A 16489-nucleotide genomic window follows, 5' to 3' on the forward strand; every position below is an offset into this window, starting at 1 on the left:
TTTCCATTACAGTTTCCAAATATAAGAGAGCAAAATAAACAGGAATTGACAGCTTTTCTAATGGGTGTTTGCTTTCTTTTTGAAAAATAATGTAAATGGACTTTTTTAGGCACTATAACAATGTTTGTGTGGTGTGAAGAGAAAGGCAAACTGCATAAATTCTGTACTTCTTTTCCTATTACAGCCAATTTTTTTAAAAATTCACTTTGCTTACTGATAAGTTGGTAGTAAATGTCATTGTTTCTTTTTACAATATTTTGTGACTAAACTTAAATCAGTGAACTCTAAAAATGTGGTTAACAGTATGTGGGGTCACTTCTGTATTTGATTTTTGAGTTTGTGATAGAATAAATGATAACATTGAGGTTCATCAGGAGGAAGTCCAGGAATCAGCCATTGTTCAGGAGAATATTTAATTTGTGTTTGAAGTGAATCTCCGTTGAATGGCCTGGGTTTCTGGCTTTATGATGAATGTCAGATGAGTGAAGAGACTGCATAGATATGTTTTGGTTTTCTCTCCAATGCTTTATAAAATCAAGTGTGTTTGAACAATACTGTGGTGGCACAACTTCCTTCTCTCTCTTCCTTTTTACGGTAGTGACACAGTGATTATTGATGCAAGTTCTAGAGCAAACAAAAGGAAAATTAGGAAAATGATGTGAAATCTATCCTTCCAGCATTCCCCCCACTCCCTAGATAAACAGAATAAATACAACAAATTTTGAAGTTGACTTTGAGTATTAAATCTACTGGATATTGTGGAAGTATTTTATTCCTTTTATTTATTCTTGTTTGTTTATACCACCACCATCACTGATTTTATATGGAGCTTAACAATCCGAAGGAGATAAGATCTCTGCATTCATGAGGTCAGTCTGACTCTAAACTGGTGTAATATAATGACTTAATATTTAAGTGTGAGTAGAACAAGATGGCATTGAGGAAGGATCAGCATTGGAACATGAGTGGAAAGCAGTAAGTGTTAAGGAGCTATTGAGAAGAAGGGAGGAGGAGGAGTTTGGGTGTATGGGTAAAAGAGGCAATTCCAGGGATAAAAGGCAGGAGATGACAGTACTGGAAGGGACAAAGACAGCGGTAGGGGCTACAGATTAGGTAGAGCATAGAGTGGAAGCAAGATGTAAGAAAGGAACAACCCTAGAAAGCGTAACAGGAGCTTGAGTTTTATGCCCACGGAAAAGAGTTGAGGGTTATGTCCTCAGATCCAGAGAGAATATAACAGTGTGATGCTTGATATTCTAAGTATAGAGATTATTTCTTGGATATCTTATAACAAATTACCTAGGGAGGTGGTGGAATCACCTTTCTTAGAGGTTTTTAAGGTCAGGCTTGACAAAGCCCTGGCTGGGATGATTTAGTTGGGAGTTGGTCCTGCTTTGAGCAGGAAGTTGGACTAGATGACCTCCTGAGGTCGCTTCCAACCCTGATATTCTATGATTCTATGACATTTATAAATGCACAGAGTAAAGGGTGTTGTTTTTGAGAGAGACTGGAAAAAAACAAACCAACCATGGCATCAATGTGTTTCTCTTATCTGACTGTACCTGGTTTAGATTTAAATTGATTTTCACTGTAAATCTATTGTGCAATCAAGAGAGGGAAATGAAGCAAACTTCTCAGGTATGTCTAACCTCTAAAATTTTGTGATATCTGCACCCCATCTCTCTGCCAGTAAGATAAGTATTGAAGGATTCATGCTCTTGAGCCCCAGTGTCAAATTCAAAACTAGGTTAAAAAATTTCTCTAGTACACAAGTGTACCTATGTGCTACGCAGAATGATGCATAGGGTGGGTTAGAGTGAAGGTGTCCTAAAAATGCTTCTCAAGTTCTCAAAAAACTGGGCATTTCAACTTAGTTTTATTTATAAATATCTGTTTCTAAACAGAAACTCTAAATAGTCTTGTAACCTTTAGACAAAATCACTGATTCGTCTGAAACTCATAATACCTCTTATTCAGCCTTTCTAGGAATACACAAATAAGTAGCCACAGAAAATATGCTTCTGAGAAACTTTCTAAAAATATTCCATATCTACAAACAGAGGACTATATTAAGTACATGTATGTACTTTTGTGTGTTGTTTTTGTATGTGATACTAATTTGAACATGTATATTATGTAGCGTGTGTATTGGTCCCATATTCTCAATAGATACATAATTACAAATTACTAATTTAATAAAGTAGTTGAAAGTGCTTTTTGTCATGCAAACCCAACCATAAGAATTCCATACAATTTACTACATTTTTACTTTCTTATGATCTGGTGTATCATTTTTCTTATTATGTTGGGAAAATATCCTTTTGTTGCACTTATTCCTGAAATAAGCCCCTTGCTTTCTTTGTGCCTTGTCCTATAAGAGAACAGGAAAGGGACCTTGGGATACCCAGAGGCAAGCTTTTAAGAGGCTTTCTAAGAATCATAAAAGATTCAAGCCTTTTATGTCTTTTCTTGAAAAGCCTTTCTTCTCTTTCCTCTTTGTTCCCTTGAGGAACATTTGCTATGTTTATGTCAAAAATATATCTGTACAATTCATGGGTTTTGGTTTAAATTAATAGTCAAGGTCAAAATAGTGCAATGGTACAAGGGACAAAGTACACAGGCGGAACAAGAGATTGTACAGTAAATCAGATGGGCTAGGCATGAGTGCAGCAGCAGATGGATGTATTAACCTTGTCAGGTTGATGACAATTGATTGCATATAGAATCAGGGAATATAGGCAGTTCGATCAGGTCTCACAATATAAGCTGTCTTCTCTTGTCAAAACCATGACAAGATACAGACGAAGAGAATTTGAATGGTTTGAACTCTTTAAGCAGGAGAGACAAAAACGCGGAGGGGGAATATCTATTTGATAACAATCAGATACAACTGCTGAATCAGTAGCATGACTGACTAGCTGCTTTGTTAATGAAGCTCTGTGGAAGGAAACCGTTTGATTGGAACTTCAGTATGACACACATTCCCAAGTGTAAATTAAGGCATTTTAAGCAAATGCGATCGTGTTGGCCCTGGAGCTAGGAAGACAGCTACTTGCCCTATAACTATGCTGTTAAAATCAGTTGTAATGCTTTTGCTGTTAGTATCTGAAGCTGGAGCGGGGTGGAGAGGGATAGCTCAGTGGTTTGAGCATTGGCCTGCTAAACCCAGGATTATGAGTTCAATCCTTGAGCGTGGCCACTTAGGGATCTGGTGCAAAAATCAGTGCTTGGTCCTGCTAGTGAAGGCAGGGGGCTGGACTCAATGACCTTTCAAGGTCCCTTCCAGTTCTAGGAGATAGGTATATCTCCAATTATTATTAAGACTTAGTAAAAAGTTATCTGATTTGGCACCCATTTCCATAACTGTATGTGCTCAAATTACAATTTGGTGGCTGTCAAGGCACAACGGGGCAGGTTTATTGTATTTTGCTTAGTGTTGTATTTAAATGTTTTTGTGATGGCATGAGGTTTTTCTCAGGTAACCAAAGTGGCATTTTCAGTAACTTTCAGGGTTCATGCTAACTGTTATGCATTGTTTGTATGCCATCTATCCAGATTTGATAAAATACCTGGGTATTAAGTTGATTGACATTTAAGAAATGATTAAATGCTACACATGTAGTAATATCTGAATTTGATAGTTGTGGAAGAAAATGTTATCATTTTGTTGGGGAGCTCAGCTGACTTTGTGCAGAGTGAAGGTTCCCCCCCTTGCCTTCCCTCAGCTCAGACTGGGCACACTCACTTTGGTGTGGGCAGGAAAGGAGCCAGGCAGGATGGAAAAGAACTAGCTCTGGGCAGTAGTGTAGACTCATAGACTTTAGGGTCAGAAGGGATCAATATGATCATCTAGTCTGACCTCCTGCACAAAGCAGGCCACAGAATCCTACCCATCCATTGTAGTAATAAGCAGTGGCTAAACTAAACTCCATATTCCCCAAATCTGAAGTGTGTAAACTGCATTTGCCCGGCTTTACCCTCAACTCCACCACTGGCTCTGGGGCATGCAGTCCTTCCTTCCCCATCTCCATGAAGGGAGCAAAGCCGAAAGGGCAGCACACCAGATGGAAGATTAACATATCCTAAAGCGAAGGTGGTTATTCCAGCTTCTGTTGTGGGTTCCTATGCCTTGCCAGTGCTGCTGCCTCCTCCCTGCAGCACCTGGCCATGGAGGGATCAGAAGGACAGCAGTGCAGATGTGGAGAAACAAGCAGGCAGTAAGGGGCCTCTTGGCTCACTGCTTATTTTATTTTGTGCCTCTTCCCCTCCCAGCATTTATTTTATTTATAAAGTCCCTTAGTGTGCACCAGTCCAAATTTTAATCCAGTTTCATTACTGAAGGTAAATGTGGCTATTTCCTCCGTGGCCAAGATCTCAGTGTTGCTAATGGGGAAATTTTTGTCTTATAAAGTAGCCTTCTCACTATACAGGCCCTTCACAGGAAGTCGTGTCTGTGCAGATATTGCCTCACTTGCCTCCTTTGGGCATGAAACCTCTCATGTGACATCAAACCAATACAAAAAAAGAATTAAGATTTGTCCTCTGACACGATAAAGAGCCTCTTCAGGCTTTCACAAGCAATGCTGATGCGGGTGAACAGTAGTATGCACATGGCCTCCCTCAACCTGAAACTCACACTGCCTCTGAGAAAGATAAGGGGGCAGAAATCTTTCGCACGGATGTAAGGGACTGTGTTTTTACTGGGCATCTGATCTCAAGTATTAATTTCCTGATCTTAGTGATACAATGGGAACCATTATGTAAAGCTGAGACTATTCAGTCATAGAAAAAATTGACTTACAGTCCTGGCTACTACCAGGCATGATAGAAATGAGTATTGGTCATGACAAGTTGAGGCAGTCCCTAAGATACCACAGGAGAAAGTGCCACTTGGTACCTGGTAGCTAAAACAAGTGCAGGGTGCTGATGTGAGGTTTACAGGCATGCTCAGTTGTTGCAGAGCTATCTGCGTGATTCCCAACCTGCCCTGTCTGGAATTTGACCATTTTTCAGGCTCATTCAGTTTGGGAGAAAGTCTGCCTATAGCTTTGGTCAAAATTAAGCCAGTGGCTGTTGTCTGGACAGGGTACTGTATGGAGTTGTGCAGGAATTGCAGGAACAGCTAGGTGTTGTTCCCATGGATATGACAGGACATGATTGAAATCATCCATCTCTGTATAATCAGAGTAATATAACCCATTTTCCGTATTATTTCTATCCTCAGACAGTAGAGCACAAACAGTGGAGGGCTCTATCTACAACAGTGGTTTTCAACCTTTTTTCATTTGTAGACCCTTAAAAAAATTTCAGATGAAGATGCCGACCTTTTTGGAAGTCATAGACATAGTCTGTGGACTCCAGGTTGAAAACCACTGGTCTTACAAGATCTGAAAAAGTTCCTAAAAGAGGGTTACCTTCACATTCCCATTTTATCATCCCCCAGATAATTCCTCCTTATGGACAGCAGTTCTCCCTCCACCCCACTCTCAGCTTGATCAAGACCTTTTCATCTGATACATGCTCTGAGTCTCTTCCAGGATCATGGCAGTATTCATACAGGCTTGAAAGAACAAGTAGACTCAATTACTCTCCCGGGACAATTTGTTCTTATTAAGGCTTTGTGCAGAGAGCAAGCTGAAACAAACACAGTGATATGGTTTGTGGAATATATCTTGTTTTCGTAATAAACAGACATACAGTGTCAGTCAAGTCAGTCCTTGGCCTGGGTTCAGGGTGAATACTATCAAATCCAAGGTGTCATCTTAGGAGAACGTTAACAGAACATGAAAAGGAAAACACAGGGCATAAAAGGAACAATAGTCCACTTCATATTATTGGAACCTATTGGGAATATGGATTCCATACACAGATATGCTTCAGTGATCCAGAGTTCATATGAGACATGCCCAGTAAGTCCTGTGATTCCCTCTGCATCTTGCCCCAATCATATTCGCTGTCACAGATAAAGGTTCCGGTGTATTTTCTTAACTGCCTTGACTGGTAATGTAGCAAATCAGATTGTTTTGAAAGGATCCACTCTTTAGTGACTCAGGCAGAGTGAATCTTACGTCAGATGTTAGCTGGATAAGGGAGGGGGGCTCATTCCGGTCCCAATTGGGTTCAAGGAATAGATATCTCTGAAAAAGAGCTAGGACAGCATCCACCAATTGGAACAAAATGATTCATTGCCATCACAGATGACTTGTTCCTTACATGGGTACTCAAATCTGTGGTGTTCAGGACAGTCAGGAAGCCTACTGGAATTTTCATAGATAACCTAGAACAACACAATCATTCCTACTGCAGAGACAATCAACCCCTACTAACTTTTGCAGAGCAAAATTTCCTATCTCTAGCTGCACTGCCCAGTGATGGGGAGGAGAACTCAAGACTTCATGTCAGAAGTTGGTTCTCAGAGTGGCTACTGCACTCAGGAATATCCTCACTCATTGGTGATTGACCTCTTTGCTTCTAGAAACGGTGCCCTGTTGCCTTTCCACGTGTCAGGATCTGGGATGTGAGGTTGTGAATGAGCTCTTGCAAAGACGGACAGTGTCTCTGCAGTATGCCTTCCCATGTTTTCCACAAGTTTCTACGACAAGGGAAAGAGAACACTAGTGAGCAGCAGTTTATACCTTTCTGCTGAAGAAGCTACAGCTCTCAGACTTGATTAAATTAATGCTGGGTATTTGGATTTCTTTCTCTGAAGTTTGATATTGCAAGACCAATCCTCCATCTGGGGCTAAACAGGTTAAAATAGATGAAGTTCTCACTCTCAGGGACCCTCAGAAGTCGGTAAATAAAACTTATTGTACTGACTGCAAATTCCATAGCTGAACTGCCATGCTAAACTAATGTGCAGTGTTGTAGCCCTGTCGGTTCCAGGATATTAGAAAGAGATGTTGGATGAGGTAGGATCTTTTTATTGGATCAACTCTGTTTGTGAGAGAGAGTTTTTTCTTTTGTGTCTCACCAGCAGAAGATATTACCTCACCCACCTTGTCATGCTAAATTTATTGAAATACAGCCTTGAGTTCTTCCAGGAGGGCCGGAATGTGAGTTTGTAAACAAAAAGTCTGTTCTTTTCAAGACTGATTCCCTACAGATGTCATCCTCCTTTCTGTCCATTAAAGTAGACCTTCTAGTAGCTACTATCTCCAATTTTATGAATGTTATAGTGGTGAGTTTTCTCAGCTAAGGGCATGGCTACACTTACAGATGTAGAGTGCTGTGCATTAAACCTGTCTTCGTAGAGCACTGTAGGGGAAGAGCTACAGTCTGTCCACACTGACAGCTTCAAGCTCTCCGGCATGGCCACATTTGCGGCACTTGCAGCGGCACTGGGAGTGGTGTATTATGGTCAGCTATCCCAGCATGCAAGTGACTACAGTGTGCTTTTCAAATTGGAGGAATGGGTTGGAGTGTGACAAGGAGAGTGTTGTGTGTATGTGTGGGGAGAGAGAGTGGGTTTTTGGGGTGCTGAGAATGCATGAGCGTGCTCTTTTGTAAGTTCAGACCCTTCTCTCTCTCAAAGCAAACAGTAAATGTTTACTTTTTCTCAGAGCTGATAAGCAACCGGCTTCTCTGAAATGGAGCTTTGAAAGGGCATTTCCACATTCCTGCAGCCAATTTCACAACAATGACAAGGGTGGTCACTTGATTTAAGGGGATTATGGGATGTTTCCAGAGGCTGATCACAGCGCAGTAACAAAACACTTCGTTCACACTGGCACTGTGGCGCACCAGCAGGGGTGCAGCAAACGTTATTCCTCATGCAGAGGTGGAGTACCAGCAGCGCTGTACGTGCCTTTCCAGTGTGGACGGGGAGTGAGCTAGTGCGCCCGGGGCTGCTTTATTGCACTGTAACTCGCAAGTGTAGCCAAGGCCCAAGACTCAGTATTGTTGTGTTAATCCAGATAAGTAGTCTTCACAACTCAATAAATATTCTTCTGACAGCCCCCTCCCCCCCGAAAGAAAAATTCCTGCTGTTTAGCATTAGTGTCCATGCTCTTGAGGACTGGATGATCGCAGGGGAGAGTATTTGTCTCCTGTATGCGATCTAATAGGTGGCCACACAGCTATCAATATATACATTCACCAAAATTCCACCTGTTGGTCATCCAGTGTTCAGCCATTCCCATATTTGGCAGTCTTAACACGTTCCTATAATCCTCAATAGGATAAATTATTGTGCATTCTTTTCAAAGTATAATTAACACAATCCTTCATTTAGGAAAGTAGAATTGGATTATCTTGGCTATGGAAACTGGAAGAAACTTCAGGTTGTGGGCATTACCCCGCTGCTAGTGACCAACAGGTCTGGTTCTACCCTAAGCTACAAGTAGACTGAAGTATGCAGTGTAATGGGTCTGTGGACATTATTACTGGAAGAAAGGAAATTTTCAGGTAAACACATGTACATTTTCCTAGTTTCAACAATACAGATGAAGTTAAACATTTCAGCACTAACTTCTAATATCTTCATTACAATTGTTAAATAGTTTAAGTAAACAACCTATCTTTTGTGAGGACATGGGGGAACAACTGAACATCTCATTTAGTACTTTAAAAAAATTAATCATTTTTCAGTGTTTGCAGTTATACTACTGCAATTTGTATTTTAACAGTAGAACTGGAAAGTGAGACTAAAAATAGAGTTTATGTTCCAGGTTAATGAAAGTGTTAATTAACTAGCAAAAATATATATATTCCAGATTCATTTAATGCATTGTGAATAACGCAAATAAGGAAATGTATTTTAAGACTATTTTAGGAATATAGTTTTACTTGACCTTCACCTTCTAAAAATCAAGGATTGGCAACGTACAAATTTTAATCAATGTGTAACCTAAATGAACAAGAGACATAACTATGATTATTTTTAAAATTTATTTCTTTCCTATGTTGTTAAACACTATATATTGCACTCACTTGAATTCCAGAGTTAAATAAATGCAAACATAAGCCTCACAGTTCACCTACTTCATAAATATGATTCTTTTTAATATGCAAATCTTTTCCAGTATATTTCTGTCCACACTTACTAGTTTAATTTTTATTACACTAATTGTGTACTAACCCAACTTTCCCTTAATGTGCTATAAAGTGTGGAAAAATAGGGGGAAAACTGTATATGGATCTGTCTAATTCGTGACATAACACACCCACTAACTCAAGCTGTATTGCTTTCCTTGTATGAAAAGAATGTTAAAAATCTTGTCAGTCCTATTTTACCTTCAAGGCTTTGATCTTTCTCACCCAAGTTCTCAAAAGCCCAAAATTAACTCAGAATCAATCATTCATTATTCCAAGGTTTCTGAGTTATCGTACTAATTGGTGAGCTGTATATTTCTTCCTCTAACTTCCACTTAGGTAATGATTTATTAATCTTTTCTTGCATGTCATTTCTGCTGAAATTATTGGAGGTACTGAATGCCGTAAGGAGAGGTGAATAGGTGGTGCTTCATGAAATAGTGTTTCTAATTCTAGTTCATAATTGCCCTCTAAAATTGCCATCTTAATTTCTAGTAAGAGAGAAATATTCCATCAACACAATTAGTTTAAAAAGACAAAATAATAAAAATGAACTTTTTGGGGAGGGGAGGAAAATATTTGTTTATGGACGATAACTGACTTTTGCAAAGACTTAATTTTCTGGGCAGAAGTAGCATTACTCTTTTAGTAGGTTGTAGGTTTTTATATAAAATGTCTAGCGTCGTTAAGATTGGGAAAGGAGAGTGGGGAAAATAATTAGACATTGAATTTGTTATATGCCCTAGGTAACTTGCAGATCATTGTTAAAAATGCAAAAAAAAAAAAAAAAAGAAAGAAAGCCTAACCTCCCCCCCGCCCAATCCCCTAATTTAAACCAAAATGTCAGTTATATAATAGATTTATATTTATTGTTATAAAGTCCTGGGATATGTTAGGCATGGAGTCATTGCTTGTCGACTAACTCCTTCTACTTAAAATAAAACTGTTTGTTCTAAACATTTCCAAATGAATACATTATTTACATAATCATTTAAACAGGAGCCACTGTTTATGTAACCATTTCGTAAAAGGCAGAAGAGTCTTCCAATAGCTCAGTCCTCTGGATTTCACTTGGTTTTGTACACAGTATTTTTACGGTGGCCTTTTAGTGAGGAGAATGGGGTCAGAAAAGGGATTGCCACTCTGTGTTTCAGGGGAACAGGCATGTATAATATACCACTGGGCCCTGGTTGAATTGTGCTTTACTCATCTGGTATGCCTACTAATGATTTCTCACTTCATATTTTCTGTCACAATTTACAGACTCTTGGGAATGACAATTCAGGGCTCCAGACCAGGGTGGGATATTTGACTTCTATTTTGGGGGGATGGCAAGGGCTCAGGCCTGCTCTGCACAATGGGGTCCAGGGGAGCGTCACCTCCACCCCTTGACTCACTTCAGCAGGCCACTCACCTGTCTGGCTGGGGGGTGGGGGCTCAACCTAAAAATATAACTCAAAGGAGGGGACTCAGCTCAAAAGTTTGAAAAGCACTCCAGGTGCAGGCAGGGTGTAGCTAAACACACAGACCTAAGATGATCCATTCACTTTGACAACTAACTGCATTGCCTCTGTAATGCTGTTGCCTCAGCTGGCCCATGGAATAAGGAATCAAATAGATTCACAAGCTGAACTGTTGCATATTCTCACAATTTATTGTTCTACCTCTTGGTCAGCAGTAGTGTCCCCTCTAATTTTCCCCACACGTGTACGGAATGAATTTTGTTATGTGCATCAATATGGAGGTGATGGCTGGACTGGGTTGGAGCTGGGGGAGGGGGCACCTCTTCCCCGGCCACAGATGGTCCAGGGCTGGGCTGGGGCCGGTGGGGAGAGGCGCTTTTCCCTGCCGTGGCAGGTCCGGTGCTGAGGGGGAGGCATCTTTCCCTGCCGCAGCACCCGAGCGCCTGCGAGGTGCTTAATAGCCTGCTGCGCGGCCATGCAGCTTAGAGGGAACTCAGGTCAACAGCCTCCTCTCTTCTCTGTGCACCGGTCTCCCTTACTTTCTGTTTGATGCGTCTTCTATTGTTTCCCTCTCTCCACTCCATTCTGACTTCTTTCTGCTGTCTTGTTTTTATTTATCCCACTGTTCTTGCCTCTCTCTTGTAGGTGCACATGCGCTGCTCCTTTGTGCAATGATTCCCTAGCTGGAGTTATGCCTTGCAGGAGGAGTGAGGCAGAGTAAAACAAAAGTTTGTCAGTGTCCTTCTATTGCTTTTTCTAATAACATAGGTGCAGGAGCAGCACAGGCACAGGCTTGCAATCCTCCTTGTGAGCAAGACACGAGAAGTCATTCTTCCGCTTTACTCTGTGCTGGTTAGATCTCAATTGGAGTATTGTGTCTGGGCACCGCATTTCAAGAAAGATGTGGAGAAACTGGAGAGGGTCCAGAGAAGCGCAACAAGAATGATTAATGGTCTTGAGAACATGACCTATGAAGGAAGGCTGAAAGAACTGGATTTGTTTAGCTTGGAAAAGAGAAGACTGAGCGGGGACATGATAGCAGTTTTCAGGTATCTAAAAGGGTGTCATCAGGAGGAGGGAGAAAACTTGTTCACCTTAGCCTCCAATGACAGAACAAGAAGCAATGGGCTTAAACTGCAGCAAGGGAGGTCTAGGTTGGACATTAGGAAAAAGTTCCTAACTGTCAGGGTAGTTAAACACTGGAATAGATTGCCTAGGGAGGTTGTGGAATCTCCATCTCTGAGGATAATTAAGAGTAGGTTAGATAAATATCTGTCAGGGATGGTCTAGAGAGTATTTGGTCCTGCCATGAGGGCAGGGACTCCACTGGATGACCTCTCAAGGTCCCTTCCAGTCCTAGAATCTATAAATCTTTACAAGATTCTTCAACAAGGGAATTTCTACTGTGGGGCCTGTTGGGATTAATGAAGTCCCTACAGTGTGTGTAAAATCCTGGATGTTTGTGAAATCCACCTACAGTTTGGGTAGAGAAAAGTATTGTGAATAATGTTACTGCAGCAGGTGACTGAGGGAAGCGCTACAGCAGTATAGTTGCAGCACATGTGGTGAAGAAGTTCTATGGCGACAGAAGAGCTTTCCTGTCAGCATAATAAATCCACCTCTGTGAGAGGAGAAAAAACATATGCTTACTGTGTAATGGCTTGTAAGTGATTCACTTTAGTAGTTGCAGCTACTGCATCCCCTTATATTCCATATACTGTATTAGAAGCGATAGTCAGCATCTGTTAATTGTGTGGCTTTTTGAAAATGAAAACTTAAATTGTTTAATACTATGAATTTTTATTGAAATTATTTATATTACAAAAAATTCAAAGGAATGCCAAGTCCTTACTAACTCCATGGAACTGATACTTAATTTAATCCAGTATTTTCCAAACTTTAGAAAACTGAGTCCTCTTTCAGGAAAATGAAAGTAATGGTACCCTGAGCTTCCCATCTCTCCTTACTGCACTTTCTTTTCAAGTCTATCATGAGGTATTGAGGTCCTAACACATCTTAATTTATACATCTTACTTGTCACCTTTGGTCGTCCTGTGCACGTTTCCCCAACCCTATCCCTGCCGGGAGCACACTAGGCTGTGACACTGGCTAGCTGAACCAGTGAAATTAATGACAGGCAAGCTGGGTACATTTGCTACAGGCCTGTCACAGGTTGCCATCCTGTTACTCTCCCTCTCCCCTTCCCATGCAAAATGTGAAACCACTCTCATTGGTATCTTTGACATGTCACTGAAATCATCGTCTTTGTGCTGTTTCCCTGTTCTTTACTTTGATCTGTTTAGACTAACTACATGGTAATAATAATACCTAACTCTTACATAGCACTGGTTTGTCAATAGATATGAGTACTTTGCGAAAGAGGCCCAGATCATTATCTCCATTTTACAGATAGGAAAACTTAGGCACACAGAGGGGCTGTGGCTTCCCCAAGCTCATCAGCAGGTCAATAGCAAAGTTGGGAATAGACTCCAGATCTCCTCAGTCCCATTCCAGTGTACTATTCACTTGGCAACACTGCCTCCTAATAATTGGCAAAGCCTCTTCCAATGGCTTGTAAATTAAAGAGCTAATTCTTAGTCTGTATGTGATACAACTAAATATTTCTATTCATTATTCACTGAGCTATAGGATTGTATCATTGCACAGAAGCAGTTTAAGTCAGTGTTGCTAATGGAGAATTATTTTTGGTGTAACATTTAAAATTCTGAAAATATTCAGTTACTTTTCATCTTGGTTTATCTGGTTTTCCTTGTTGCATAACGAACATGTATGTTCTAGAAAAAAAGGTCATTTACATGCAGACGTAAATTAGATGAGAAAATTACATTTGCAGCAATAGTGTCAAAACATGTACTGCTATGTACTTATGTTACATAACCTACTGCAATTTGCCCCCTCCCCCGCTCTCCCAGAAACACAGAAGCGCCAAATCTTTATGGAGTGCTTTGAGGTCTGACCTTCATCTCTTTACCAAGGAGGCTTGCATCGTAACTGAGTGGCAATGTGTTCAGTCTAGATTTCAAGCTTCCATGGGCAAAGACTGTAACTTGTATGTATTCCGCATGATTGAGATCAGTGGCTGTGTTCAAATAATAATGCTAAAATTAATCCTAGTAATTTCTCCTCTAACAATAAGGATAACAAAATATTCAATCTAAATTCTGCTATAGATATTGCTAAGCAGTTTGAGGTTTGGTCCACTGTTGGATTTTATGTTGACTGAGTGAGTTCTGATCCTATTGAACTCCTAGAAACGGCAGGTATAGCTGGCCTTAGAGACCTAAATAAGTGGAATTCATCCAGAAGATTTCAAAGCCTGCTGGGCTGTCATCTGAATAACCCCCTAACTAACAGGAGAATTTGGGTGTCATTGTGACTGTCACAGAACTGGAACTGTACAGTACTTGGATATGGATGTTTTGTGTACTTGCATATTTGGGAGCCTTTTCTGAAATGCTGTGACCAGTCCCACCTACACAACTATCTGAATTCAAAGGCAGAATTGAAATGTAAATTTCTTTGAGTGCTTGCTCATGTCGATTCCAATGAGGTGTGTGCATGCTGCGTGCACAGTCACTGGAAGGTTTTTCCCTTAGCGGTACCCATTGGGTCGGTTCAGGTGGCGCCTCCATGGTGCTCTATATAGGGTAGTGCCAACCCGCCGCCTCTTCAGTTCCTTCTTACCGCCTGTGACAGTTAGCCGGAACACTCATTCCTCTTGCTTCAGTGGGACATTGTTCTTGCAGTTTTTTTACTCTAAGCCATTTGCAAACAGTCGGGAGAAAAAATTCCACTCTTTGGACAGTAGCCGGGATGTGTTGCTCATGTCCATTCCAAGACCTCTCTGTCAGAACAATGCGAGTAAGAAGGAACTGGAGAGATGGTGGGTCGACAGGATCATATACATGGCACCATGGAGGCGCCATTCCAGGATGCGCCTGAATCGATGGCGACTGCTAAGTGAAAAACCTTCCGCCTACTGTGCATGCTGCGCGCACGCACCTAATTGGAGTGGACATGAGCAACACATCTCGAAGAACAGCAGTTACGAAAGGTAGGTAACCGTTTTATGTGGGCTGAGTATAAAAAGGAGAGAGAAAATGCTTCCAAATCAGTGAGCGATACCCAATTGTGTATTAAATAACTTCATTTTTCTTTGAGGGCTGGTGAGGGGAAAATGTGTTTAGAGTAATGAAACATTAAGATAGAGTGAATGCTCTGGGATTTCTCCCACATTCATAAGTCACTGGCGAAGTTTGCATGTAGTTCTTGCTTAGCTTGTAGGGAACACAGATGGAGTTTGTAAAGCATTTCCATAAATTGTGGTTTTTACGAAGTCCATAATTTTTTATGGTGCAGTAATTTAGGGCACTACTACTAGGACTTCAGTGCTGATACTTATTTCTTCTCCAGTATGTTAAATAAACTTTATCGAGAGAAGAGATACTGAACCCTTGCTTAAATGTAAATGTTTCTCCACAACAGAACTAGAGGTTTATTTCTGTCACTTATAGACAAGACTAGAAACTCTGGGTGTGAGAAGTTGACTTAGTGTTTACTGAGTTTAGGGTGTCGTGTTTGACATTTTCAAGTTGGCTGTGAAGAAAACCTATATCTCTCTAGTTTTTAGTCAAGCACTGTTGTCAACGAAGAGGACAGTTTCTTTGAGAAAGTTTGTGTGAATTGCTCTGTACAACCAGAACTTGCTGATGCCGTATGTTTGTGAGAGATTAATTTATTTTATTTAAGCCCTAAACTTTACATAGAAAGCACTTGTGATACTTGTCACAGTTACTAAAGTGCCCCTCTGACCCCTCTTGGGGTCTCTGAGTGCAGCCCCCCTACTCCCAAGCCTTGGACCTCTCGCTTCAGCTCTCCGGGTGGAATTGCATGATTCCCTGCTCTCAGGTCTGGCCCTGTGTATAAAACATTATTACCTCAGCAGCTCTGATTTATGTCCAGGCCCTGTAATATTGTTCCCTCAAGACATGCAAGTGCTAAACAGTTACTAGTCAGCCTTCTTAGAGCAACGTTTTTGTGTAAGATCTGTTTGTCTTAAATACTTTTGTACTAATATACTGAGTATATGCATGTCTAGTTTACGAGGTGTCTAGTCACCTTCTTCTTGGGATCCCTAGTTGGTTTAACTTACTATAGACTCCTCCTCAAAGCCTCTTTCTCTTCCCTTTATGCACTCTCTTCCTGCTTGGGGGAGTGTCTTTCAGTCTTGCCCAGTTGTTTTATCACTCCCTTTCATGAGAATCGTGTCACCTTTTAACTGTTTATATCCCTTTGACTTGGTAACTCCCAGCTTTGGCAAAACGAGGCTTGCAACTTGTTGAAGGCAGGAGATAGAATCCTCAATGCTGATAGTTCACCCTCTCCGCTCGTGTCTTCCACGTGCATGCCTGAATGCCATTATGTTGTCTTCCCGCACAGTCTGCATTGAATTCAAGCATTACAGGCATATAATAAACATTGCACCAATGCTCATAGAAGATATTGTGGCAGGGTCAGGCCAGATGGCTACAGGAGAGTGTTAGAAGGCAGAAATATTAGTCCCAGATTAAGTAGATCTCTTTTCCCTGGGTAATGTAATAGGGGCAGTTCCAGAGCAAGCAGGAACTTGCTGGAACCAATTAAGGCAGGCAGGCTAATTAGGGCACCTAGAGCAAATTGAGAAGAATCAATTAGGACGTGCTGGTTAATCAGGATCTCACTTCAGTTTGTAGTTTGTAGTGTGCATGTGAAGAGGTGGGAGCAAGAGGCACTAGGAGCTGAGAGTGGGAAGGCATATTACTGGACGATTGAAGAGTACAAGCATTGCCAGACACCAGGAGAAAGGTCCTGTGGCGAGGATAAAGAAAGTGTTGGGAGGAGGCCATGGGGAAGTAGCTCAGGGAGTTGTAGCTGTCGCCTCCTGGAACAGCTGCACACTATAGACAGCTGCAGTCCACAGAGCCCTGGGCTGG

General features: G+C 41.1%; 1 protein-coding gene across 1 annotated transcript in view; it reads left to right on the top strand.

Annotated features, from left to right (window-relative positions):
- Window positions 1-16489, top strand: part of AGAP1 (ArfGAP with GTPase domain, ankyrin repeat and PH domain 1) — a 672695-nt gene that overhangs the window by 221255 nt on the left and 434951 nt on the right. The gene's annotated exons all lie outside the window — the stretch shown is intronic.

Source organism: Gopherus flavomarginatus, chromosome 10 (assembly GCF_025201925.1).
Source record: "Gopherus flavomarginatus isolate rGopFla2 chromosome 10, rGopFla2.mat.asm, whole genome shotgun sequence".
NCBI classification, from domain to species: Eukaryota; Metazoa; Chordata; order Testudines; family Testudinidae; genus Gopherus; species Gopherus flavomarginatus.